Source organism: Phyllostomus discolor, chromosome 1 (assembly GCF_004126475.2).
Source record: "Phyllostomus discolor isolate MPI-MPIP mPhyDis1 chromosome 1, mPhyDis1.pri.v3, whole genome shotgun sequence".
NCBI lineage: Eukaryota > Metazoa > Chordata > Mammalia > Chiroptera > Phyllostomidae > Phyllostomus > Phyllostomus discolor.
In genome coordinates this window covers 14262543-14288118 of record NC_040903.2, presented here as the reverse complement: position 1 = coordinate 14288118, position 25576 = coordinate 14262543, and positions in this window count along the sequence as shown.

Below are 25576 nucleotides of genomic sequence, written 5' to 3'. Positions count from 1 at the left end.
CAGCCAGTGAGGGCAGAGCCCTGACTTCCTTCCTCTTTGTTGGAGATTATCCAACAAAGTCAGTCTGGGAGCCAAACCAATGCCAAGGCTATAGGCCTGGTGGTGGAAGCCAGCCCATCTTCTGTTTCCAAAGAGCGGCCACGCCCTTCCCCGGGCAACACGCTAAGAGAACAATCCTCCGCACCCCGGGACTCAGGATCACTGCACGGTTTCCCCCCTGTCCTAGAAACAGGCTTGGCACAGACGACAAAGAGAAACATACCGTGCAATTGCAGCCTCAACAATGACAACTGATGAGGCACAATAGCAGGATCTGGCCTGTAATCAGCCTCAAGCTATACTCAGCTATTTAGGCATCCATTCTGCCGGCTCTGGCTCCGAGAGAGCGCGGGGAGAGGCGCGCACCCCTCAACTTGAGCTCCGCGCTCATCATCGCTCCTGCGCACCACGCGGAAAAAGGCCCCCTTTGTGACAGCCCCGCAAATTACAGCCCAGCACTCCGGGGTCTCAGCCAGAGCAGAGTCTCCTCTCCCCTACAGCAGAAATCTGTTTTAAGCTTAATTATAGTCTGTCATTACCCACAGTCTTGTGATGATCCAAAGTCTCTGGCAAAATGATAATAATAATAAAAAAATAGCGACAGAGAGAAAGAGGAGAGAGGAGCGACTGGAGCGTGAGTTGAAAGGGCTCAGACCAGTGCTGGGAAGGGAGGCGGCGGAGGCCACGGACGGCGCTTCAGAAACAACTTCACTGTGAAATGAGGCTCCGAGCTGCAGAACGGGGAACAGTCCTTCTGGCTCGACCGCCAGTTTATGAGGCCCAAGGGCTCAGCGTTAACATTGCCCACTTTCTGAGTCTTTAATCTTGTCGCTCCAAAATTCACCCGGTAACATATAGGAGCAGCTCCCAAGACAAACTGATGCCCCAAATCGGATGACCTAGATTAAATAGGACAAGGCTTCTTCCTTAGACCCTGAGAAGATGCATGGGGCAGACCAGACGTGTTCAGTGATGGTTCTTACCATGTTAGCAAGAAGATGCTGAGGTTTATCGGCAGACATCTTTTCTTTGTCAAGTTTTCTTTGTCACTTTCCACGGAGTGGACAGTAATTTCCTTTCAGGTGCGGCCAACCATTGGGAGCTCCCTCTTGTGGCCATTTCAGCAATGCAACTGTATCAGTTCCCACCTCTGCACTCACCCCCAAAGGCAAAACTGAGAAGATCAAATGATCCCAGCAGGTGGGTCTGGGACTGGATACTGGAGAGGCAGGCTTTGGAGGAGCCTCAAATGTTCTGTCAACTCTTCCTGGAGCCTGGATGTCCTCCCGAATCCATGCAACTTTGTGAATGGCAGGAGAAAGTTGTTCTTTTCTCCTCCTGTTTAAATTCTTCCTTAGGTGTTTTTCATCAGTTACTTGTGGAAATAATTGTTTCATATTGTATATAAGATATATGTATTTATGTTATATGGAACATGCTATTGTCCACTTATTACTCTGTGAAAATTCTTAGAGCATCAAAGAAACCTATTAAACTTTGTGTTTCCATAGGAAGATTCTTGATGTGATTCTGGAATAAACCTCGATGCATTGGGTGTGGAGTTTGGACAGTGTTCAGAGGGAGTTGTGTGAGTTCCCCAGTGAGGCCCCCTTCCCTGGAATGGCTGCTGGGTCACAAGAGAACTGAGCTGTCATTTCATGCAGCTCCTCATTTCCTTACCATTGCTCCCTGGTTTCTGGAAGGAAATGATGATGTGACTTACCCATCAGCCCTGTTTCCTCATTGTGAAACCACAGGAAAGCTTCTCAGTTGTGGGAACAAGGTTAGGAAAGGAACGAATTAGGAATTATTATGTTGCAAATACCATAAAACTCAATTCAAACCAACTTAAACAGTGTGTGGAATTTATAGGTGCAGATAAATGAGAGATGTATGTCAGCTTCAGGTAAGGCTTGACCCAGCAGATCAGAACCATCATCACCCAAATCCCATTTCTCCCCATCTCTCCTCTGTGTCTTCTAAGGTGTGTTTTTCCCATTTCTGCTCAGCCTTTCTCAAAGCCCACTTGAGGACATTTTTTATATACTTTAAAGAAAGATTCCCTACAGTTTTCTTAGTGAGGGAATTCTCTGTCCCTAGGAGTATGCATACACAACAAGCCAGAAATACCAGAGAGTTAATACCTCCAGAATGACTGTCAATATCAAAAAACAAATACAAGGGAGTGAATAAGCAGCTTAGCCTGCTCACTCCTAGTGGGATGATTATGGCATGTGCTCCACGCCAAATCTCAGAGTCCCCCACAGAGCTGAGCCCCGCCACCAACAGCGGTCTCATCAGTCCCTCCTTTGCTGGTTTCCATCCTTTGCCAGTGTCACATCCCCACAACCTCACAGTGCTTTTTGGGATTCCCTCCCTGCAAAACACTTGCACCCAAATCTTTGTCTCAGGATCTTTCTGGGGCAACTAACCTAAAAACAAGGCATGGAGCTTCCAGAAAGGGGCACATGGACATTGGACAGCAGGCTGCAGACGTCACTCAAGAATCTCTAAACACATACCGCACTCGGAGAAGCCAGCTGAGCTCCTTTCTGGACATGGTCCTTTCGGGGAAGGAAACCAGGGAGCATCTGCAGAACAGAATCTGCATCCAGATCACCAGCATTGTCTCTGCGGAAGCCCTTTCACCCCATGGAGGCCGGTGGGTGGTGAACGGCGGGAGGCAGGACGGGAACAGGGAAGACAGTCCGTGTTGTCCACAGGGAACTAGGGACAACAACCGGACAACCAAAGCAGACTGGTTTTGAAGGCTGTCCTAGCCCAGCCCATCGCCTGACCTGAGGTGTGCTCCCCTCACTCACCTCCCACACCAACAACACAGCACCCCTCAAGTTTAGACTTGTGGTGTCCAGTGGAAATACAGTGCGAGCTCCAAATGCAAGTCACACGTGCAACTTAAAGTCTGCCAGCATTCGCATCAAGTGAGAGAAGAGAAACAGGGGAAATGAACTTCAGTGATACATTTCACTTAACCCAATACCATCCCGTATGATCCCAATGCCATCCTTTCAACACGTAGTCAATATAAAAATTACTAGTGTGATATTTACATTATTAAAAAAATACAAAAAGCCTTCAAAAGCCAGATGCATTTATGCTTAGAGCATACTTAAATGTGGATGAGCCATATTTTAAGTGCTCAGCAGCTACATGTGGCTAATGGCTGCTGTGTCGGGCAGCACAGGTTTGGGATGTAACTTCTTGCTATGGAGTTTTGAAATGTTTTCATATGCTTATCATTATTTAGTCAGCGTTACTAAGAGGCAGACCCCTTGGATTATCATCCTCGCCATGATACTATCGCAGGGGGAGGTAATACCAGGGGGTTAAGCTATTTTCTATCCCCTATTATGGGTAGCCGGGCCAGGGCCTGAGCTAGATTTTAGTCCTGGGTGTCTCCATCATGTCGCACATATTTGCATCAGTGTTCATGTCGCCTTTTTTAAAACTCCCTTTTAATCTCTAGCAGGTGCTGGGCAAGACATCTCCCAGAATTACTGACAGAGAAAGCAGTGAGGCTTCCCTTGGTGGAATTCAGGGAACTTTCACCCCTCTGGGTTCTGAGTTGGGTGGGGGCGCACCCACGTGGAAGTGGGGGGCATCGGAGCCCACCGCATGAGGTCTCTTCCAGGCCCGGGAGTCTCAAACCACAGATGGCTGATTGGTGGGGACAGGAGCCGGCACCTGCGGGTCACCTCTGGGAGCAAACTGTCACAAGTAGTTGTGCCCGAGGCTGACCCAGTTTGACAGTGGGCCTGGATTTGAACAGGATTTGTTCCAGGCATTTGTTTTTTCACAAACCACTCTATTTGCCTCTAAAAATACTCCTCCGGAGCAGATGTGCAACTGGCCGTGACTCTCCGGCGACAGCCCAGCGCACAGCCCTGAGGCCTCCCGTTGGGCCCCCCGCTCAGGGGCTGCAGGGGAGCAGGGCGCAGCCTTCCTGCCTTAAGACAGGCAGCGCTGGTCACTCCCATCGCCCCAGAATGAATCGCCCCTAAGAAAAGTGCCAGTTCAGAAGGGCTTACAGGCTGTCTGGCTACCTGTGAACAGTATGCAAAGAACTCTCTGGCTGTGACAGAGAAAACTGGATTTGAACCCAGTTAATTAATCTTTGTGTCTGTCTCTGTCTTTCTCTCTCTCTCTCTCACACGCACACAGCAAAAGTTCAAAGGGTGGTTTCAGGCATAGCTAGATCCAGGTGCTCAGTGAATCACTGGAGTCTGGTCTTCCCCTGGCCCTCTTTTGGTTTTATTTCCTCTGTGCTGATTTCATTCTCAAGCAGGTTTTCTCTTCACAGTGTCAAGGTGGCTGCCAGCAGCTGCAGTCTTACGAATGCACCACGCCAAGTTCAACCAAAAAGAACGTCTCCTGTCCCTGATAATTTTTAAACATTTTATTGGGGCATAATGGTTATACAGTAAACAGTGTGTATTTCGAGTGTATAGTCTAGTAAGCGTTGACATAGGTACACACCCATGAGACCATCACCACAGTCAAGGCTGTGAATATAGCCATGGCTCGAATAAAGTTGTCTTTGTAATTCTCCCTTCTCACTCCTCCTTTTCTCCCATCCCCAGTAACTACAGATCTGTTTTCTGTCACTTTCTATTACTTTGCATGTTCTAGAGTTTCATGTTTGTGGAATCATACAGTATGTATGGGGCGAGGGATGTGAGTCCTGGATTGCTCTGAGTGTAATCAGCTCTTGTCATGCCTTCCTATTAAGATGGCTGACCTCAGTCTTCTCACCATCCTTCACCTCCTGGTGAGGCGTATTAAACAGCGCACTCGCTGGCTGCCCAGCAGTCTCGCCCTAAGAAACACCCTGTTCTGTGAGCGGGAGGGCGGTGGCGAGGGCCTGGAGTAGGTGTGCATGTGGGCTGTGTACTGGGAAGAGCTGAGGTAACGGATCACTGAAATAATTTACATTATAGCCTGAAATGGCCTAGATCTGCTGCAGTCCGCACAGCACGGCAGTGTGGTAAATCCACAAATTCACTCTGGGGAAGGGAGTCAGCAGCCTTTCAGCACGGCAGGGCAGCTTTAGAAGTCACTTTGAAAGTCTCCACATATGTTAATAGAAGGTCACCGAGGGGGTGAGTTGGGATCATCAGGCCTGGGGCAAGTTCACAAAAATCCTTGAAACTTGAACTTGCCCCTTACGGGGTCAGGTTGGGTTAACTAGGTTTTCCCTCATCTCACAGGAAGCGCTGTGGCTTCTCCCTCAGTGAAGGCAGAAATGACTCAGCACCGATCCAATTAATTTGGGAGGAGATACACGAAAACTGTGAGGTGTATATTTTTGCCTCTCAACAGTCTAACAATTGTGCCTCAATTTTTTCAGAACCACCTCCAGAGTCTAAGACATTCATTAAGTTTCCTGTCATCTTCTTGGGTGAAGATGAAAGCAAAGACTGTTTCCCTCTATTTTAAAACTAAATTTATTGGGATGACATTGGCTAATAGCATTGTATGAGTTTCAGGCGTACAATTCTATCACACACCCTTGTGTATGGCACCGTGTACCCACCGCCCAAAGTCCACTCCCCCTCCATCACCATGTCCTTGACCCCCCTTTACTCTCCTCATCCCCCCCATTTCCCTTTAGTTTGGGAGGAGGTAATGTCTTGTAACTGAAATTCCTAGAAGAATTTTATCTCTGTTTCTTTAAAATGCCTCCTTCAAGCCCTGGCTGGTGTAGCTCAGTGGATTGAGTGCGGGCTGCAAACCAAAGGGTTGCCAGTTCAATTCCCAGTCAGGGCACATGCCTGGGTTGCAGGCCGGGTCCCCAGTGGGGGTCACATGACAGGCAACCACACACTGATGTTTCTCTCTCTCTTTCTCCCTCCCTTCCCCTCTCTAAAAATAAATAAATAAAATCTTTTAAAAAAAGATCGTCTTTAAAAAATGCCTCCTTCAAATATAGTCTAGGTGTGACACTACCCCCCCCTTCCCTCACCACTGGGGGAATTTGATTTAACTGTCGCTCAGGCCTGGAAGGAGTTATCTTGCCACTAGGGAGCCAGGACCTTTCAGGGCTGACGGTACCCTGGGACAGCCCCGCAGTCACGCAGGCGTGGGGGAGGAGGCCGACTCCCGTGGGCCCGCCACCAGGTGCTCAGGATGGCTGTGGATGTGGCCCAACACAGAATTGTAAATTAACTTAAAACCTTATGAGATTTTTTTGTGTGACTCTGTGTTGCAATGTATTTAGTGTGTGGCCCAAGACAACTCTTCTCCTTCCAGAGTGGCCCAGAGACGCCGGAAGGTTGCACATATCTGACTATAGCCATGGGCAACTGCGGGGAGTGCGCGCTGTGCTGGGGGGCCAGGCGGGTCTCACGGAGCATTGCGGAAGCATCCACCATTCCTCCAGTGACGTCACGATCGTCTCCTAACAAGAATGATGGAATCCAGCCTTATGAAAAGTCACGCAAAAAAGACAAATGCTCTGTGATTCTACCAAGTTGACGTGTCTAAAGAAGTCAAATCCACAGACACAGAAAGCAGAAGGATGGTTGCGAGGGGGAGATGGGAATGATTGTTTTTGGTTATAGAGCTTCAGTTAGAAGATGACAAAGCTGGGCTGGGGTGGGAGGGTGAATGGGCAGAGCACAGAGGAGTTTTAGGGCAGCGAGAACACTGTGCGAGATACTGTTGTGATGGCTACATGTTTCTGTGCATTTGCCCAAGTCCACAGAACATTCCACACCAAGAGCGAACAGGGAACTGTGCCGTGAACAATGGACTGTGGGTGACTATGACGTGTCAGCGCAGGTGCACTGGTTCTCACGAATGGACCTTCTGGTGAGGGGTGCAGACAATGGGGGGCAGGGGTGCTGTGCCTGTGGGAGGACAGGGGACTACCGGAAGTCTTTGTGCCTTTTCCTGAACTTCACCATGAATCTAAACCTGCTCTGAAAAACATAAAGTCTTCGTTAGCCCACCCCAAAGCCTTGGAGCTCTGGCTGACAGCATTTCGAACACACTCAGCACTACTGTACACTTAAAAATGGCCAAGAGGGTGGATTTCATGTGATGAGTTTTACCACGGTAGACAATAGTTTTTAAAAAGCCATTTAAATTTCACTTACTCCCAAACCCAGGTGGCCCCACACAGGGAATCACAGAATGTGCGTGCGTACACATAAAGCTGGGTGTGCAAGGGGTGGAGCCCCATGTAGGGTGCACACTACATTTGGACCTGAACACCGACGCCCCGTGATACATCCAGGACAGCGGGGTTGCGAGCGTCTGAAGCCACATGGAGAACAATGATTTGGAGCCCCGGAATCAGTGGCCCCGTGTCCTGAGCGATGGGAAAGAGGAGGAGGCTGCAGGACAAGGGCAGCCTCATTGAGCCGAAGCGACTGAAACAGAAGGAAAAGGGCCCCCGTGGAGAAGAAGGTTATTGCGGAGAGACAGTCCTTGCCCTTCAAGGAGCCCCCTTGTCCTCTGGCACCCGGGGAGCCGTGTTCCTCTACGGTGCTGAGCTCTGCCGAGTTTGGGAGGCTGTGTGTGCAGCGTGGGCTTCTGTGAAGACCTGGGTTGTTAAGATGCAAATTAATAATCATAATTTCTGGCCCTTAAGTGGCACCTCTTCTTAAAAGGCCTCAAAGAGCTTTAGTATTTACTGTTCCAAACAAAATGCCGCTTTCTCCAGTAACACTGTGAGGTATGAACAGCCACCAAACCGACACAGAAAGAAAACATGTTCAATACAGTCACTATCGCGGGAGCGTTTTGGATGGGAAACGTGTTTGGTCGGAGAAATTGTTATCAGCTCGGCTTCTCTTCTTTGCTCCCCTTTTAAGACACCATAAAAACCCAGAGTAAGTTACCATGAAAAGCTATAATAATGCTAATTTTGTTCCCATTTCTTGGCTTTTTCCACTAGACTTGAGGCTGTTTAATATGACTTTAAAATTTTTTTCCATTAATAATACCCTTTCTTTCGGCTCCTGCTCTTTTGAAGTTGTATTATTATTTCCCTCTGTGACTGACTGTGGCATATTTGCTGTTCAAAATCAACTCCCAGTGCATGAAAGCATATTCCCAGGGGCCAGGCTGTCCACCCTAGAGTTTAAAAGCTTCCAAAAAACGAGTGGGAGGCATCATTCTGAATGGAAACATTTGGGGCAGCTTGCCCTGAAGCCTCCTTGGGAACAGGGAGGTCTGGAGTTCGGGGGGTGCATCTGAATGAGGAGCCGTGTGTCCGATCCGTCACTCACTGCCTGTAGTCCCGGTAACCGCCCAAGCTCCAGCGGTGCCCATCACCCACCGCGGGCAACAATTTCCTGTGCACTCCCGTGCCTGGCCCCTGTCCTTCCTCCCCAGCATAGGAGCAGCTTCTGTCTCCAGAAGGGTCCCTGAGGGTCCACAGATGCTGAGCTGGGGTGTCAAGGGGATCTGAGTCCTTGAAGGCTGGAGTCTCGAAACACGGGAGCATCGCACTCAGAAGTGAGAATTATGTCAACTCCCTGTGGCCTCTTAGACCTGGGCCTTCTTGTCAGGTGACCCAAAGGGCTGTTATATGTGCCTCAGACTCACACCCAAGTTGCAAAACAAGTCTGTTGCCTTAATAAACACAGCTCTCATGGTGAAACACATCTGTTTATTGAATGAATGAATAAAAACAAAAAACAAAGGGATGATTTGCATGAAGGCCCACCACAACCCTAGGGGGTAAACATCATGTTATCCCCATTTTACAGATGAGAAAACTAAGGATTGGAGACAGTAAAACCTTGTCAAGGTTATAGAACTGGCTCAGGGCAAAGCTAAGATTCAAATATTTCTCTTATCCCACAGCCTGGGATGCTGTACCTCACCTTCCAACCTTGTACCCATCTGCCAGTGTCCACCTCCAAGTGCACTTGATGTGGGGCTATCGTGAAGTATTCTCACCACCTGGCCACCAGGAAATGGAAAGAGTAAAGTGGCTGGGAGTAACAAGATCTAATGTTTGCAGAGTGTGTCCTCGGCACCAGTCAGGGTCCCAAGTCCTCTGTGTACATGAGCTGATGAAACCCTCGCAACCCTCCCGAGAGGCAGGGCTTGGATCGGCCTTTACCGGTGAGGAGACTGAAGATAAATACATTCCTCGTCAGCAGAGGGCACAGCCCGGATTCATAGCTGGGCAGTGTCGCCCCAGAGTCCCTGCTCACAACTCTGCACTGTCACGCATCAGGTGAGGGAGAGGCACGTGGCTGTCCCCTCCACTGTCCCACCTGCCGTGGGGCCCAGGAATGGCAGCCGTTGCTGCTCTTCTCATCAGGATGAGCTTGCTCCCTCTCCCCTCCCCCAGGTGGAGAGAGGCCACGGCGCTACAGGGGTCCTGACACCCAGACGGTGCCTCCCAGCTCCTTGGCGCAGCCCACTGACTCTGTCTCCCGTCCTTCTCTGCACAGCCCCCTCTGCGGCCCCCTCTGTGGGCCTGCAGGTGTCTACCACCATCATCCACCCAAGCCAAGAGCCCCAGGGAGTCGGCACCTGAGTCCCCGACAGCATCTTGGGGGCAAGGCCGTCCCTGTCTCACCCTGCTGCCTGCACCCTACCCCCTCAGAGGCTGTTGGGTCCCCACGGCGCAACCGATGGTTCTTGCTCAGAGGTGGGGCCTCCCCTGCACCACCACAGGGGACGGGATGGAGCCCCCACGGAGCATCAGGGAATGCAAGCCATCTGCAGGGCCCCTCTCCCAGGCTGTGAACCACGCACAAAGTATTTGGTGTGTGCGTGTTTGTGGAATGTGTGCGAGCCTTCTGAGACCGGGAGTCACACCCTGTTTGTCTCTTACCCTCAGAACGTAGCACAGATCCTGGCTCATGGAGGTGTTCTGTTGAGGACAGTTAGTGAGTGAGTAAATGAATACAGGCAATCAGTCTATTCCGATTACATTGGACAAAGGAGTCTCGCCACCCCCAGCTCTCTCCAGGTGATGACTGGGAAAGGAACATTTTGGGGGTTCCTTCCTGCACGAGAGGGGTCTCCCCGCCGTCCCTACCACCTGCACGCGGGTGTGCGGCATACTTTGTGCTCGCCCCAGACAGAGCTGCTTCTCTCTCCTCTGTTTTGCCTGAGAAGTTTCACTGTGCATCAGTTCCGGCAGGAGAGAGATGTGGCATTTCCGTGGGGTCACTGAGGAGAATTCATGAAAAGGTTTTCTATAAAGGTAGGGTTAGAGGAACCCGTAAAGGATGACAAAACTCTTGAGATTAACGAGAGTGGTTGCTGCCCAAGTCTGAAGGGATAAGGTTGGGGATGTTTCTGGAACCCAGAGGGACAGAGAGAGAGGAAGAGATGAAGGAGAGGACCCCCAAAGCAAGAGCACAGCCATCGCTGACCAGTGACAAGGCAGGACGAGACCTGAGGGAATAACTAACTTCAGGCCTCGCTTCTCCCGTCCTTCATTCTGCTGTCTCCTCCTTCTGGCTGGGCCTCAGTGGCCCTGGGGACGTTTGTCCTGGAGCTCAGGGTAGGGGGAAGAAGGCTGGTGTCTTAGTCCATGTGAGCTGCTGTCACAAACAACAAACAAACAAACAAAACCCATAGACTGGGCGGCTTATACAGCAAGCATTTGTTTCTCACAGTTCTAGGGATTGGGAAGTCCAAGATCAAGGCGCCAGTTTAATCCGTGTCTGGTTCGCAGACCAGTCTTCTCCCTGGGTTCTCTCGTGGCCTCAGGGGAACCAGAGAGCCCTCTGGGGTGTCTTTTGTAAAGGCACCAGTCCCATTCGTGAGAGCTCCGTTCTCATGGCTTGCTCACCTCCCAAAGGCCCCACCTCCAAATACCATCCCATTGGGCGTTGGGTCTCAACACATGAACCTCGGGGGGTCACAAACATTCAGTCTGCAGCAGCTGAAGTACAGGTCTGGAGAAGCAAGCCAGTGTCAAGGAACATGTATACAGGACCCATGGGCAAGACAATGGGGAGGAGGACTGAAGGTGGGAGGTAGGGGTGGGTGGGGCAGGGAAGAGTAATGGGGGACCATGGGGACAATGGTAATTGAACAACAATAAAAAAAAAGCATTCAACACAGTAAGATGAAGCCACTGATGAAAAAGACAAAGCAAAACAAAACTTTGAAAATCATTGCTCTGATCTGTGCCCCGTCTTTCCCAAAGTGACAAAATCGACACAGAACATAGGGTCTTGCATCGATCCAAACCGCAAATCTAGAACCCTAGCCGCTTGATGGCAAATTCCTAATTTGTCCTCAGGAACATCCTTCTAGCTTCCTCTCACGGATGCGCTTCGGAGAGAGTCACGTGCTTCCCGAAGCACTGGTCTTTGCAACCACTTGCTGATTTTCCGTGATAGGTCCCTTAAATCACCAGCTATAACCCACTGCCCGGCCACTCCGAAGCCTCTGAATTTACAGTTCCACTTAGTCACATCCACGGAGGGGGCTCTCCCTTAGCCCTTCAAGCCCCCAGATTGATTTGGCACTCACAGCCACTGTTATATTTTATACTGAGTCTTCGGAATCAGTTCATTGAATTTTAGCTGTAGCTCTATAAAATCTTCTCCACTGAAATTATTTGGCCGTATTGCGGATGGGTCTGCCATGATCTATCAATGCCACCGACTATCAGCAATAAAAAAAATCCTCCTTCTTTCCTTTTTTTCATTGTAATGAATTTCTAAACTCCAATTGAACCTTGGAAGGCACCTGACTGGCTTCTTGATTTTTAAAAGGTAGCATTTTGTATGTGTATATGAGACATGCAAGATGGGGGTTTCAAATATTGACTATTTTGGATATTTGCTATGAATTTTGAATATTTGCTATGTTGTATAAAGTTGCTGGGGAGAGTCAGGGAAGCTTAGCCAGGATTTCTTGGGAATAAAGGACAGGCTTGGGGCAGGCTTGAGGGCGTCAGGTTCGACTTACACACCTGTGATTTAGTGCGGGTCAGGAGGATGGAGTTTTGAAGTGAAGAGCAGGCATAAAAAACCAGGCTGAGATTATTCCAATGCATTTGGGCATTGATAAAGAGGAAAAAGTTGCCATCATTCATCCAATGGTTTGAAAAAAATATATATTACCATGTTGCACAGGAACCTGCTTTCCAGGTCAGGTAGGAAGCAATGGAAGCCAACTTTAGAATACTATTACAAGGGGGCTTAGGGGGAAGAAGCAGATGGTGTCAAAAAGAGGCAGACATTTACAGTTCAGGGAGGAAAAACCGTGCATGCACATGAATACTCAGACATCCCAAATAATCGTGCATGAAAACCGAAGTCTGAATCGTTAAGACTGCATCTGGAGTTAACATAAATGAGTTTTAAGGAGAACCTTAGACTGATGGTAAAGCTGATAAAGCTGGGGTTAACATTAACTTGCTTGATAAGGAAACAGAAAGGGAACTCTCACCTCTTGTTGGGATCAAGTCCGCTCATATTCACCGGGACTGTGGTCTTTTTGGACAGCCATTTAACACGCATGTAACACGCGCTCCCTCCTCCGGGGAGAGCCCTGCAGCTAATCCACAGCGTATCTTCTCACGGTTGTACGACGGGACGCACAATGGCATTTTAACCAATGGAAGGCAAGCAAAAATATATTTTTTAAACCACTTTAGAATGCACCTTTCCTTTGTTGTAACATGTGCGTTAATTTTATAATTAGGAAAACAAGACATTTTAGTTGAAAAATTATGTTTGAATGATAAAAAAAAATGGAGTAGAAAGTCCTCACTCGTCGTCACCCCAGCGAAGTGCAGATGGCTTCAGGGACACCCACGCAGGCTCCAGGGAAGACGCCTCCCTTGCCGGGTCCTCGGTTCTGGCGGTCGCTGGCGGTCCTGGTGTTTCGTTGCTTGTGGGCGCACCGCTTCAGTCTCTGCCTCTGTGGTCCCATGGCATTCTCCCTGTGTGTCTCTGTGTCTCTTCTCTTCTCAGGAAGACGCCAGTCCTCTTGGATTTAGGGCACATGCTAATCCAGTATGACCTTATCTTAACTAAATATATTTGCCAAGATCCTACGGAAAAAAAATAAGGTCCCTTTCTGAGGGTGGACATGGACATGGTGTGTGTCTGTGGTGGTGGTGGTGGGGACACTATTTAACTCAGCATACCCACCGGATGTAAGTTCTCAGGTCCCACCCTGCACCCACGGAGTCACAGACTCTGGGAGCACAGCCCGGAGATCTGTGTGTGAACGAGATGCCCAGGGACCTAAGTCCTGCACCCTGCAGGAACCTGTACCCCAGAGGGAGCTGCACGTGCATCTCCCACCATCAGTGTTCCGTCCTCACAGAAAGCATGGGGAAGGTGACTGCTTTAGGGAGCAAGCTCTCACCAATGGGATTAGTGCCCTTCAAAAAGGGACCCCAGAGAGCTGTCTCCTTCCCCTTCTGCCACGCGAGGGCGAGGACACAGTGAGGAGATGGTGTCTGCACGCCAGGAAGCGGGCTCTCCCCACTTTTGAATCGGCCAGCACTGGCCCTGGGCCTGTCCAACCCTAGAACTGTGGAAAATACATTCCTGGTCTTTATAAGCCACTCAGCCTATAACATTTTGTTATGCAGTGTTTTTATGGTATTTTGTTAGAGTAGCCTGAACAGACGGAGACACTATTTGTTTTTCTTCACAGCAATTATCTCAGTAAGAAACCACATAATTATTAGTTTATCTGCCTACTGTTTGTTATCTGTCTCTCCCTCTGGAATATAAATTCTATGAGGAAAAGGAGTTTGTCTTATTCACCATGGCATTCTGAGGGATTGCTTAGAATAATCCCTGGCCTAGTTTAGGACTCAATAAATATTTGCTGAGTAACACCAGGCTGCAAACTAAATAAATGAGTAAAAGCTGCTGTGATACATGCATGCATGCACACATACATACATGCACACATACATATTTGTCAGATAAACTAAAATACCAGGAACCCTGACACACAAGCCTTACTCTTCCACAAAAGTCATGTTATCTTAATGGAAACAAGTTTCTTTAAATCCCAACAGCCTTTTTTAAGCCAGAGATCTCTAGCAGGTAGTAGGAAAACTTCAGGCTTTGTTTGTGTGTTTGTTTGTTTAATCTAGAAAATACTCTGGGTCAAGGTGTGCAGGACATTTAAGGTGACTCGGGCATTATTTACACTCACTAGACAGGGTAGAGCGATCCTGTGGGTAGGTTAGTGACAAAGTACCACTTAGTCCCCGGTCTTCTCAGGATAGACTTCTTGTGCCACCCAGCGCCTCCCATTTAAATACATACAAGTCTCCACTTCTACAACAGAACGTCCAAGCAGGGCTGATGGTTCCTTATTAGCTCCTGAGATCCCACCAATTTTTCCATCAGAGCAACATGAGGACAGCCCCCTCTTTGTTAGTCATCAAAGAAGACCATTTTCGAGTATTTTTCCTCCCTGACTCACTGGCTCTCACCACGCATAAAACGTCAGCCGTGGCCCCACTGGGAGTGCCTATCCCTTCCCCCGACATAGGGTTACTGCGATTCCCATCATGCCTGGGTGAGCTGTGGAGTCAGGATTAGGATGAGGCTCCTCTCCCCATCACGGCTCCGATGGCTCTAAACTGGTTCGCACAGTCCCATTTCTCTCTCAGTGAACTTGATCTTTGCCCCCTCTGATGGTAGACCCGGGGGACCGACCACCAGGTCCCTGACACATCCCTCTTACTGCCATCTCCCTGGTGTTGGCAGGTACTCTGCCCTGTACATTTCATTTAGGGAGCCACATGGCTAGGTTGTAATTTAATTTTTCTAAATTTAGTCCGTAGAAGGCTCACGGCCAAGGGAAGGGGATTACAGCTTACCGAGAATTCACATTTAAGCAAAGGAAAGTCCCCTCTGAGGATCTGGATTTATTTTAAAAGTTTGGAGATTCAAATGAAGACCAAATAGATTTAGCAGCCACATTTTCCTATTGCAATTTAACAGTCGCTTAAGCACAAAATCAAACACGATATAAATAAAGTGACTCGAGTCTCTCCTCAGTGTCTCACCTTAGCTTCTGCTGCCTCCTTTCTGTCTTGCTTTGCCCTGAATGTCCTCAAAGGCCCCATTTTATCTTCTTGAAGACCTGTTGCTTTTCAAGGAGAAACAATCGCATCTCCCAAAATGCTTCCTGATCCCCCAGGAGCAATTGGCAATGCTGAAAGTCGAATTACTAAGGAGATTAGATCTGTCGACAATCTTGATCAAAGAAGATACTGATCGTGGGCAATACCTTTCAGAAAATCTGCAATGTGTGCCTACCACTGTACTTGGAATTATGGGAAATAAAGCAATAAACCAACTTTATATCTTAATCTCTGCTAATAAGGAAGTTAAAAAGACAAGCAATAGCATGGTGGAGTAATTCGGAGCATGCATTGCGGAGGTGAACTGGATGTGCTAGAATCCCGGCTGGAATCCAGTTGGGATATTTCGTCTTCTAGGCCCTGGTTTCCCCATCTATAAGTTGGTGACAATGAGAGTAGCTACCTCTAGGGTTATTGTGGGTTTAAGTGACTTAATGCATGAAAACAGGAGAGTGGCATGTAGTAAGTGATTTCGATAGGGGTGTGTGTGTGTGTGTGTGTGTGTGTCTTCATACAATGTAAAAAAATGCCTAGTGTAAGGAAGGGGCATGCATAGTGCTGTATCAGAGGGCAGAGGCAGGGGACACTATTTGTAGCTGGAGGGAAACCGGGAAGCTTTCTAAAAAAGTGGCAAAGACAGTGATGCTCACTAAAGATTGCATTTGATCTGCCTACTTCCTAGCACTTTCTTCAGGGTCACATGACAAGTTCTAGCCAATGGGAGGAATGGGGAAGAGCGGGGTGGACTCTCCCCTCCCACTGCAGGGAATGAGAAGGCCACGCCTCTCAAGTGCTGCAGCTACAAACTGCAGCAGGGCCAACAGCCTGAGTACCCAAGCGTCAGTGTGGAGTAGAGGCCTCCTTCATCTCAAACGCACAGAGAAAATATCAACAATTGATAAATAGTGTTACCTAACCTGTTTTGACTAATATAAAATTTTATATACATTATAAGAAAACCAAGAATCCTGGTTTTTGCACCTTTTCCCAGAAATACTAAAAGCTGTTACATTGGTGAAGGTGATTGAACACTTGTGACAAATAAACCCCAAACTGTGTAAAGGCTCGGACACGATAGACATTTACTCCTTACACAAAATCCTAAAAATGTATTCCTGATTCATAGGTGGTTCTCTCCACATGAGGGTTCAAGGCCCCAGGCTCCTTCCATCCGGTGGTGGTGTCATCTTTCGGATGGAGTCTTCGAGGTCTCCAGGCTGATTTCTATCAAGCTGGCGAAAGAGAAAGAAAATGGAAGGCCACGCACGGAGGTGTAATGGGCCAGACCTCGACGTGGTACCGGTCATTTCTGCTCACTTTCCAATGGCCAGCACTCACTCACAGGCTCTGCTTTAGCTGCAAGCTAGGCAGGTCAAGGCTATTTCTCTGTGTGTCCAGGAAGGAGAGGAAAGATGTTTGGGGAGTAATAGCAGACTCTGCCACACCTGCTATTGCTTCCCTACACACTTGGCTCCTGATATGTGTCTATTCAAAGAACGAGTTAATACACTTCTAGTTTCTTGTTCTCTCCATAGACATCGCTCAAACATCTGCTCTGTTCAAAGCACAGGCTTGGTGGCTGGGGTGTGGGGGGTGCAGAGAAGAATGCAACTTAGAAAGCGTCCCTTGGGGAGTTTATAATCTAGCAGAAGAAAAAAACCTCGATCTATGTATAACATAAGGCAGAAAATGGCACAGTCTCCAAGAGAGGTTTAGATAAGTCTTCTTGGAGGTTGAAGAAAGCGGGGAGATGGAGGATCTTGCGATGGGAGGGGGTGTTGGAGGGACAGAGGTAGGGGACTGGGGAGTCTTATGTTGGGAAATAAGATCTCGTGTGCTGGTGTGAAGGGCATCAGAGAGGAGAGAGCAAGCTGAAGCTGGAACAGTGTGTGGGGGTCCAACGCCCTTGGACTCACCAATCACACTCGATGATGTGCATTGCTGAGAGAGGCTGTTCAATCACCTCTCTCCCCAGTTTCTATTTTTTCCCATCTACTTTTCATTAAGCATCTGACCTGCTCTCTTTCCACTTCAAATAATTATAAAGATGCTCGTGGAAATGATAGTGCTGGTAGTGCTAACGATTAGGAGGCAGAAGAGATTTTGGAAACTTTCCTCATTGACCTGGAAGTCTTTCTGTCTCGCTCAGAGAGGAGCCCTCAAGCTCACCAGGCAGCAGCTCTCCCGGGCCGATTTCTGCCCCCTAGAAGCCCACCCAGGAAAAAGTGCAGCAGCTTCTGGCTGCTTCTGAGAATCAGCAGAGCAGGGCTGTGGGACAATCCGTCTGGAGAACACAGAAGTCCCCAAGCAGCACATTTAGGCCAGCTCTGACTGCGACCAAATACCGTCGCTAGAACATGGGACTGAAAACCACTGGGGCTGGGACTGTTTTTCTCCGCCCTCAGCATTTGCAAGAAGCACCAGTGGTAAGAGGAAGAGTGCTATGCTAATAAAGGTGCTTATTCTTCATTTTCATCAGACAGATGGACCAGCTAAGTGCATGACACTGTAGCAAGCCGGCAGATGAAGTTTAGCAATAATTCAAGTTCAGTTCGGTCGAACATAAATGTCACCTAAAGAGGAGATGTGTGCTACCCAGCCCATCCCGTGCCCCTGTGCCTCTTATTTTTCTCCTCCTCTAGCCTCCAGGCTCATTCCAGCTCCCAGATGCATTGGGAATGACAGAGAAAAATCTCTCCTCTGTGAAGACCATGGCGCCTCTCTATTGGTTTCCTGGAGCTACGGCAACCAAGTACCACAAGCCTGGCGGTTGAAAACAACAGCCATTTACTCTCTCGCAGTTTGGGAAGAGCATTCAAAGCAGAAAAAACCATAACTGCAAAGGCTCTGGCGTGGGAGGGTGCTTGGCCAGTGTCATTGGAACAGAGAAAGCAAGACTAAGGGCAGTGGGAACTGAGATGAGCGTTTTGGACAACCTGGTAATGGTCAAGTTCACACAATAGCAGTGGTAAGAAGGCAGCGGGTTAAGAAAGTGAGAGAAATACGCATATCATCCATTGTATTGGAATTCCTAGGCATTCTTCAAAACCATCTTGTGTCCATGTGCCCTGATTCTGCCCCTCTGTCTTCTCCTCCACCAGCTCTTCCTTCCTGGGCACCTGCCCCATCTACAAGCAGTACTAATCTTGACCTCTTCTAAGGTAAACCATCCAATGTATGTCTCTCCAGAAAAGCACCTAGCATGTTCTTTTGGACACAGTACACACTGAGTGGTATTTCCTTCTTTATCTCTTAAAATCCTTACCACAACTTCAGGGATTTCTGCTGCAAATCACATTTGAACTGAGGTTTTTTAGGAAAGACCTGGTTTATGTGCAAAGACATAAAGATGTAATAGAATCCTTCCAAAGGGCTCCCTTGCTAATGCTAAATTGTAGGGAACAATGCATTTCCTGACATTTGCAGATCTGCAGCCCAGAGAAAGAATGTGATCAAGGGGTAGAAAGGGGGTGAGACTTTTTACAAAGTTCTTTGTTGCTGTCTGCTTCGAGCTGTATCTTAATTCATGGGGCAAAGCGAAGGAATTCACATAGCGTAAAATCAACTCGGGCACAGGTGCCTATGCCCTACCTTTTTGTCCAAGTCACATCTTAATTGTAGAAAATATACCTGTTCTATACAAGAGATCTAAGGAACCCCAAAGGACTCCAGGGGGATACAGGAAATTGTGTGCGTATGTGTGTGTGTGTGTGTGTGTGTGTGTGTAAATGTCTGTGTGTGGAGAGAGAGTGTAGACAAGGCAACATGAGAACGTGCCACAGGCCTTTGACTGCTTAGGCAACTCAGAAGGAGTGCCCAGAGCAGGACGTCGTCGTGGGGGAAGGAGGGCGTTTGTAAGTGGAGCACTCCAGGCTAGGAAAAGGTTTCGGCGTCTGCTTTCATCGACCTTATGGCTATTTTTATGAAGGTTTACACTTAGAGAAGTTAAAGTAGTTTTCTTGAGTTCCTTCCCTCTGCTTATAACTTGTGTTTTTTGATGTTTTTCGATGCAAACAAATGCAGCTGTTTGCTCTGTCAGAGCCATGGAAAACATATATTTACGCCGCATTTGTAAGATGGAGAATGTTCAATTGAGACTGAATTTGGCTTCTTGCCTTATGTTTCAACTTTTTTTCCAATAGCATAAGGTCCTTTGTTCATGCAAATGGTGCTATTGACTCATCCACGGCACAGCAAAAGAGCTGGGGTCTGGGCATAAAACCCACCGTGTTTCAGTTCTGCTTTATCAGTAATGACCTTCCTCGATGTGGCCGATTATAGTTTCTAAACATGACCTAAAAAATCTCTCATCCCACATATCCCTCTACAATGTGAACTTGACACTTTCCCATCAGGAGGAAGACTCTATGTCCCCTCCTCTAGAATCTACATGGGCTCGTGACTTCTATGTCACTAATGGAATGTGGCAGGAGTGGCCATGCATGACTTCCGAGGCTGAGTCATAAAGGCCACGGGGCTGCTGACCGGTTCACCAGTACGTTCACACTGGGAGTGGGCTGCCGTGGGAGAGGCCCGACTATTCTGAGGGCGCCATACTATGAGGAAGCGAAGCAGCCTGGAGAAGCTGTGTACAGGCACTCCGGTCAGAAGTCTAGTCTTCGAGTTCTCCAGGGCCAGGTGCCAGACTGCTGGAGAAAGGCTCCACATGCTCCGAACTCAGAGTTGTGGGGTCAATCCCAACCTCCAGGTATTTCCAGCTGAAGCTCCAGACAGGCCAGACACAAGCTACCCCTGCCATGTTCTTGCTGAGTTCTTGATCCACATAATCCATTGGCTTAGTATTTTATGCCACTAAATTCGGAAACAATAGGAATAGAATTGGCAGCAATAGAAATAGAAAATCTGGAATCGGGAAGTGGGGGACCGATGTAACGAAAATCGAAAGCACATGGCATTCGCCCAGGGGCCCAGTGGCAGGTGAGTTCTGGAAGGCCTAGTGAGGGCAGTTAGGGAAAGCTGGAGGGGCCTCGAGGAGCGAGCTGATGAAGATTTAAAGCAAACAGAGGACGATGATGCTATTAGAAACCAAAGGAAAGGAGCTCCTTGTTATATAGTGGGAGAAATTTCAGCAAAACTGTTTCCCATGGTAATGTACGAATAGAAACTACATCTATGTAATTGGGTAAACCTGATTTCCAGACAGAGGATTGAGGGCACTGCCTGACGTCTGAGAGTCTATAACGAAATGAGAGTGGAGTGAAATGGACTAAAGAATGAACTCTTATGTTTTCAAGTGTAATTTGGAGACTAGATAAAGATCCCAGAACAGTCTTTTCAGCCAGGGAAGGATCCCAGATTAAAAAGTGGCTTCCGAGATAATATAATTTCAAGATGTCGCTATGAGATCCTTTGTTTAAATCTCAGATTTAAGGGACTACCTTAGAGATTCTTCCAGAAAAGTGAAAGGACTTCTGAGTATCTTTAGTGTGTGCCTTGTAGAATCTCTTCATTAAACAATAAAACTTGTAAGAATCCCGAGGGCGTTGTCCCACAATAACCATGCCAGTACGCAGAAGAGAGGAGGGTCAGACTCAAAACGATTTGTCGGTGTGGCTTTGGCTAGTACAGTGTGTTACATGTTGATACACAATAAAACACACAAAGTTTATTTTAAGGAATTATGTCAGCTTTGGCTAAAAATAACAGAGACAGCCCTGGCTAGTGAAGCTCAGTGGATTGAGCGCGGGCTGCGAACCAGGCATCACAGGTTAAACTCCCAGTCAGGGCACACGCCTAGGTTGCGGGCCATGACCCCCAGCAACTGCACATTGATGTTTCTCTCTCTCTCTTTCTCCTTCCCTTCCCTCTCTAAAAATAAATAAATAAAATCTTTAAAAAAATAACAGATGGTACAAAATGAAGATGGGTTTTTGACTTCTAATTTTTTAAGGACAAGAAGCAAGATAAACGTTATTCAGTTGCATGCATGATTCAATTGTTAAGAAAAAGGAGGAACAACTCAGGGTAGAATCAAGAGCCACGAGGAAAAACTCTTAGAGAGTCTTTACTGAGTCTCAATCTGTGCTTACTAGTCTAATTCTGGTTTCAGAATTGCTGTGGGCCAGTGGCCACTGGTGGTTTCTGTTTTCCCTATTTTTAAAAAAGATTTATTTATTTATTTTTAGAGAGGGAAGGGAGGGAGATAGAGAGAGAGAGAGAAACATCAATGTGCAGTTGCTGAGGGTCATGGCCTGCAACCTAGGCATGTGCCCTGACTGGGAATCAAACCTTCGATACTTTGGTTCGCAGCCCAAGCTCAATCCACTGAGCTATGCCAGCGGGGGCTGTGTTTTCCCTATTTTTGAAAGGAATGTTGACAGCAGTTACACTATGCCCCTCCTACTGTTGTATGCTGCGCTGGATGCTCATCTCTTTACGTCATAGATGTGTAGATCAAGAAGAACGGTAAAGAAATCGACCACCTCACCCCCTCCATCCCCCAAAAAAGCTGTGCTAGAGGAGCTTAATCCACACTTGGACGTGACTCACGTGATGTGATTCTGGACTTACATTTGGTGGAGTTATGGGATGACATTTTGTATGTGTTGAGAGAGAAGTGATTCCTTCTGAATGTGCAATGGATATTGTGGCCAGTGGGCGTGGCCACTGTAACGGATTGTAGTTTCCAAAGATAACTGCAACAACTCTTCTCATCCCCCAGACTCCCCTGAACTGTAACCTTGGTGTTCCTTCCATCAGCCAGTGAAATCTGGACAAATTTTTGACTCACTCGTGAACAAAAAAAAAATGTAGTGGAAATTATGTTAAATGGCCTCCACAGATAGATCATAAAAGGCAATGCAGTTTCTACCACGTTTGCTGGAATAATCGTTGTTGCAACTCCACGGCACAATGTGGGAAATCGCCACCCTGAGCACCATGCTGCAAGGAAGAAAGCCACATGGAGAGACCACATGTCAACAGTCTTGTCAACAGTCAGAGCCTCCCAGACCAGGTGTCCATCGTGCACAAGAATGACCTTCAGCTGAGTCCAGCCCCAGCCACTGAGTTTCCCTGTGTCTTTGAATCTCTGCCTTTGCTCTTCAAGCCTCATGGAGAAGAGCACGCTGGGCCTACTGTGCCCTTTCTGAATTCCTGAACATAGCATCCATGAACATAAAGGCACACTTTACACCATGAAATCTGAGACAGTTTTCATACAGCAATAGTAATGGAAGCCCCAGACCTCATTTTGTTTTCCCATTTACAAGATGAAAACTTTTGCCCGTATGACTTCTAAAATCTTCTTTTCAGCTACAAAGACTTGAAAATCTGATTGCATCACTCTATGGCTTCAGGGCATGTTCCCTCACCCCAAATCTGTTTTCTTTCTTATAGGCACATGGCCACCCAGCCAGAGAGTATTCCCGGGTCCTCTGTAGCGGTATGTGGCCATATGACTGAGTTCTCACCAAGGCAACGTGAGTGAAAGAAACACATGCCACCTCCCTCTCAGTTGCTTCAAAGGAAATTGTTGGCCCTGGACCTTTTTCCCTTCCCACAAGCTGAAACACACTTGGGCCAGCAACTCAGCTCAAACTTGTACTTGAGATCTGTGTCCTAAGTCAAGGAAGAACCTCAGGCTCTGAATGGCCTTGGCAGCAGGGCTGGCCTGCCAGCCTGTCATGGGAAGGAGAAATTAAATGCTTTCCTATTCAAGTCACTGTATTTGGGTCTCTGTTACTGTAGCTTCACTCTAATTCTCCCTCCACCCCTCAAAGGCTCCCCATGCTTGTGTGACAAATTCCAACCCTCTTAACTTGGCGAAGGCTCTGATCCTCCCTTCAGCCTGATCTCCTGTCACTTCTTCTCTACTCTCTGCACTCGGGCTAAGGTGGCCTTCATGACATTCTTCTGTTTTCATGCTGTGCTCTCTGCTCGGGTGACACTCCTTCTCAGCTCATTCGTATGCCCAGCCAACGTTCACACATATGTCAGGTCTTGCTTTAAATGGCACTTAATATAGATTCCCTGTTCTATGCACTCATGGCATCTTCATGGCATCCTTGTATTTTTCTCTCATAGCCCCTATGGCCTTGCTAATGAGATAATCATTTGTGCAACTGTTTGATTTCTGCTTCGCCATTCTACTGTAGATGTCATGGGGACAAGGCCCACGTCCCTCTTGTTTCCTGCTCTGTTCCCAGTACCTAAACAGAGCCTGGCCCATGGTAGGGACCCAAAGACTATTTGTTAAATTTTATTGAATGATAAAAATGTAAGATAGCTGACCAAGCTTTGCAGTTCACAAGCTTGTGGCCATAGATGTAAGCAAAAGACGAACTTGCCCGTACGATATTAACCCATGACCTTGGGTTCATAGTTATTATGCTCACCGATCAGCCGAGCCTCACCCCACTGGGCCGAGGGCCTTCTGAGTTTGCTCCTTCTAGGCCATCTTGATGTCATCAGGGACACTTCTGATAATAGAATCTCTCTCTTTAAAAAATTGGTTTATGGATGAAAAAGTCCCAAGTATATAGGATGCTGAGTTTAGCAGAATTTGTATGTAAATTGGTATTTGGCTGGTGATCAATCTTGTGCTAAAAATGGAAAATCAATAAAAAAAAGAGAATCTAAGGGGAAAAATAAGTTGTAGACATTTTTGGTCCAATGAGTTTCCAAGTCCGAGGACACTGCCTCTGAGACCAAGGTTACCGCCTGTTTCAGAGGAGTGTGCAAGAGAACCAGGTGGCCATCTTGCCTGAGCAGAAACAGCAGGCGCTCCCTCTGGGGGAGAAGTCCCCAAGGCAGGGCTTCCCCTAGCGCTTCTGGGAGAGGCCTTGGCAGTGGCTCCTTGGGCCCCAGGAAGGAGCCACCGTACATGAACAGCAGTGCCAGCATCTCTCGGGCTCCAGAGTTCACCAAACTACTGCAGGAACAAGAGTTGGCCTCATGCGCCAGGCACTGATGGCAGAAACAGCGGCCAGCTTGAGGACATCGAAGTAGCGTGGAAAAGGAGTAAAATGAGCAAAACAGCACCTCATCTCAGGGCTTTCCACTGGCCGTCACAATGGATCGGCGCAACAGAAAGATATGGATTGTGTGGGGGAAGGGCGCATGTTGCCGAGCAGCACCAATTCAAACCACTTCTGGCTGAAGTAAGGCAGGGAAGCCTTGGGGATGGTTAAGCATTCGCTGAGAAGCTAGTGAACCAGACAATTTATGTAGATGCCTACTTACGTTTGTTACCCAGAGGTGTGTGGGCAGTCTCATCAGAAAGAAAGAAAACAGCTGTTTTGGATTGAGTTGTATCCCCCTCCCCCACCTGAGCACCGCAGAACAGGGCTTTCTGTGGAAACGCAGTCACTGCAGGTGTAGTTAGTTAAGAAGAGGTCATGCTGGAGGAGGGTGGGCCCCTCAGCCAATGCCACTCGTGTCCTTATGAAAAGGAGACGTTGGGACACACACAGGCACCTGTAGGAGGGAGACCACGTGAACAGACGCAGGGAGAAAATGGTTTTCTACAAGCCAAGGTGAGAGAGGCTTGGAACAGACCCTTTCTTCACAACCTTCAGAAGGAACCAATGCAGCCAATTTTGCTTGCACAGCCCCAGCCTGTAGAGCTGGGAGACAGTGAATACCTGTCGTTGAAAGCACCCCGCCTGTGGTCCTTCGTTACAGTAGCCGCAGCCCACCAACACGGAGCACTGTGCAATGGCCGAGCACGGTAGATCTCAGAGGCACGCGTGGATCCTGGATCTGCCCCTTACTAGCCATGGGACCTTGGTCAAGTCATTTAAAAACTCTTTAAAATTCACAGCTTCCTTTTCTCTCAAATGTAGATAATCAGGAGTGATATTCAAAATCTTTAACAGTCCATTAGGTAAGCTACAGAGGCTGCCGAACACACCTGTGGCCACGGGAGAGCGACTGTAGCTCATCCATTCTAAAGATTCATCCTAGTCTTGGGCAGCTGGACAGGCACCAAGCATTTACCTGCTGAGATGACAGCAACACAAGTGCCAGGGTTCTGTCTACTCCACTGAGGTCTGGACAAATCAGGCCAAGACGGGACCTCTGTGAAGGAACCACTCAGAGCTCCCAGGCTAATGGAGGCTCCCCGGTAGTGTCTACCTGGGTCTCTCCTAGGCTGGGGCGTTCAGTGGGAAAAGAGGTGAGAGGTAATGGGCTCATTCAAGGGGTACAGAGAAGGTGTTACTTACCATCCTATATGGAAGTATTTTAATATTTCAATAACCAGTTGGGCCTTCCTGACTTTTACCTGCTGAATATCAGGCCTGTGATAACCACAGATACACAGTTTTGTGAAGATTAGATGACACATGTTAACTGCTTAGCAGGGTGCCTGGCATATGGTAAGTGCTCAATAAATATGAGTTCACATTATTATTGAGAAGTGTGGTACTTAAATGAAGCTAAATTTATTAAGCATTAAATAAGCACATACTATGTGCCAGGCAGTAGGAATACAGAGAT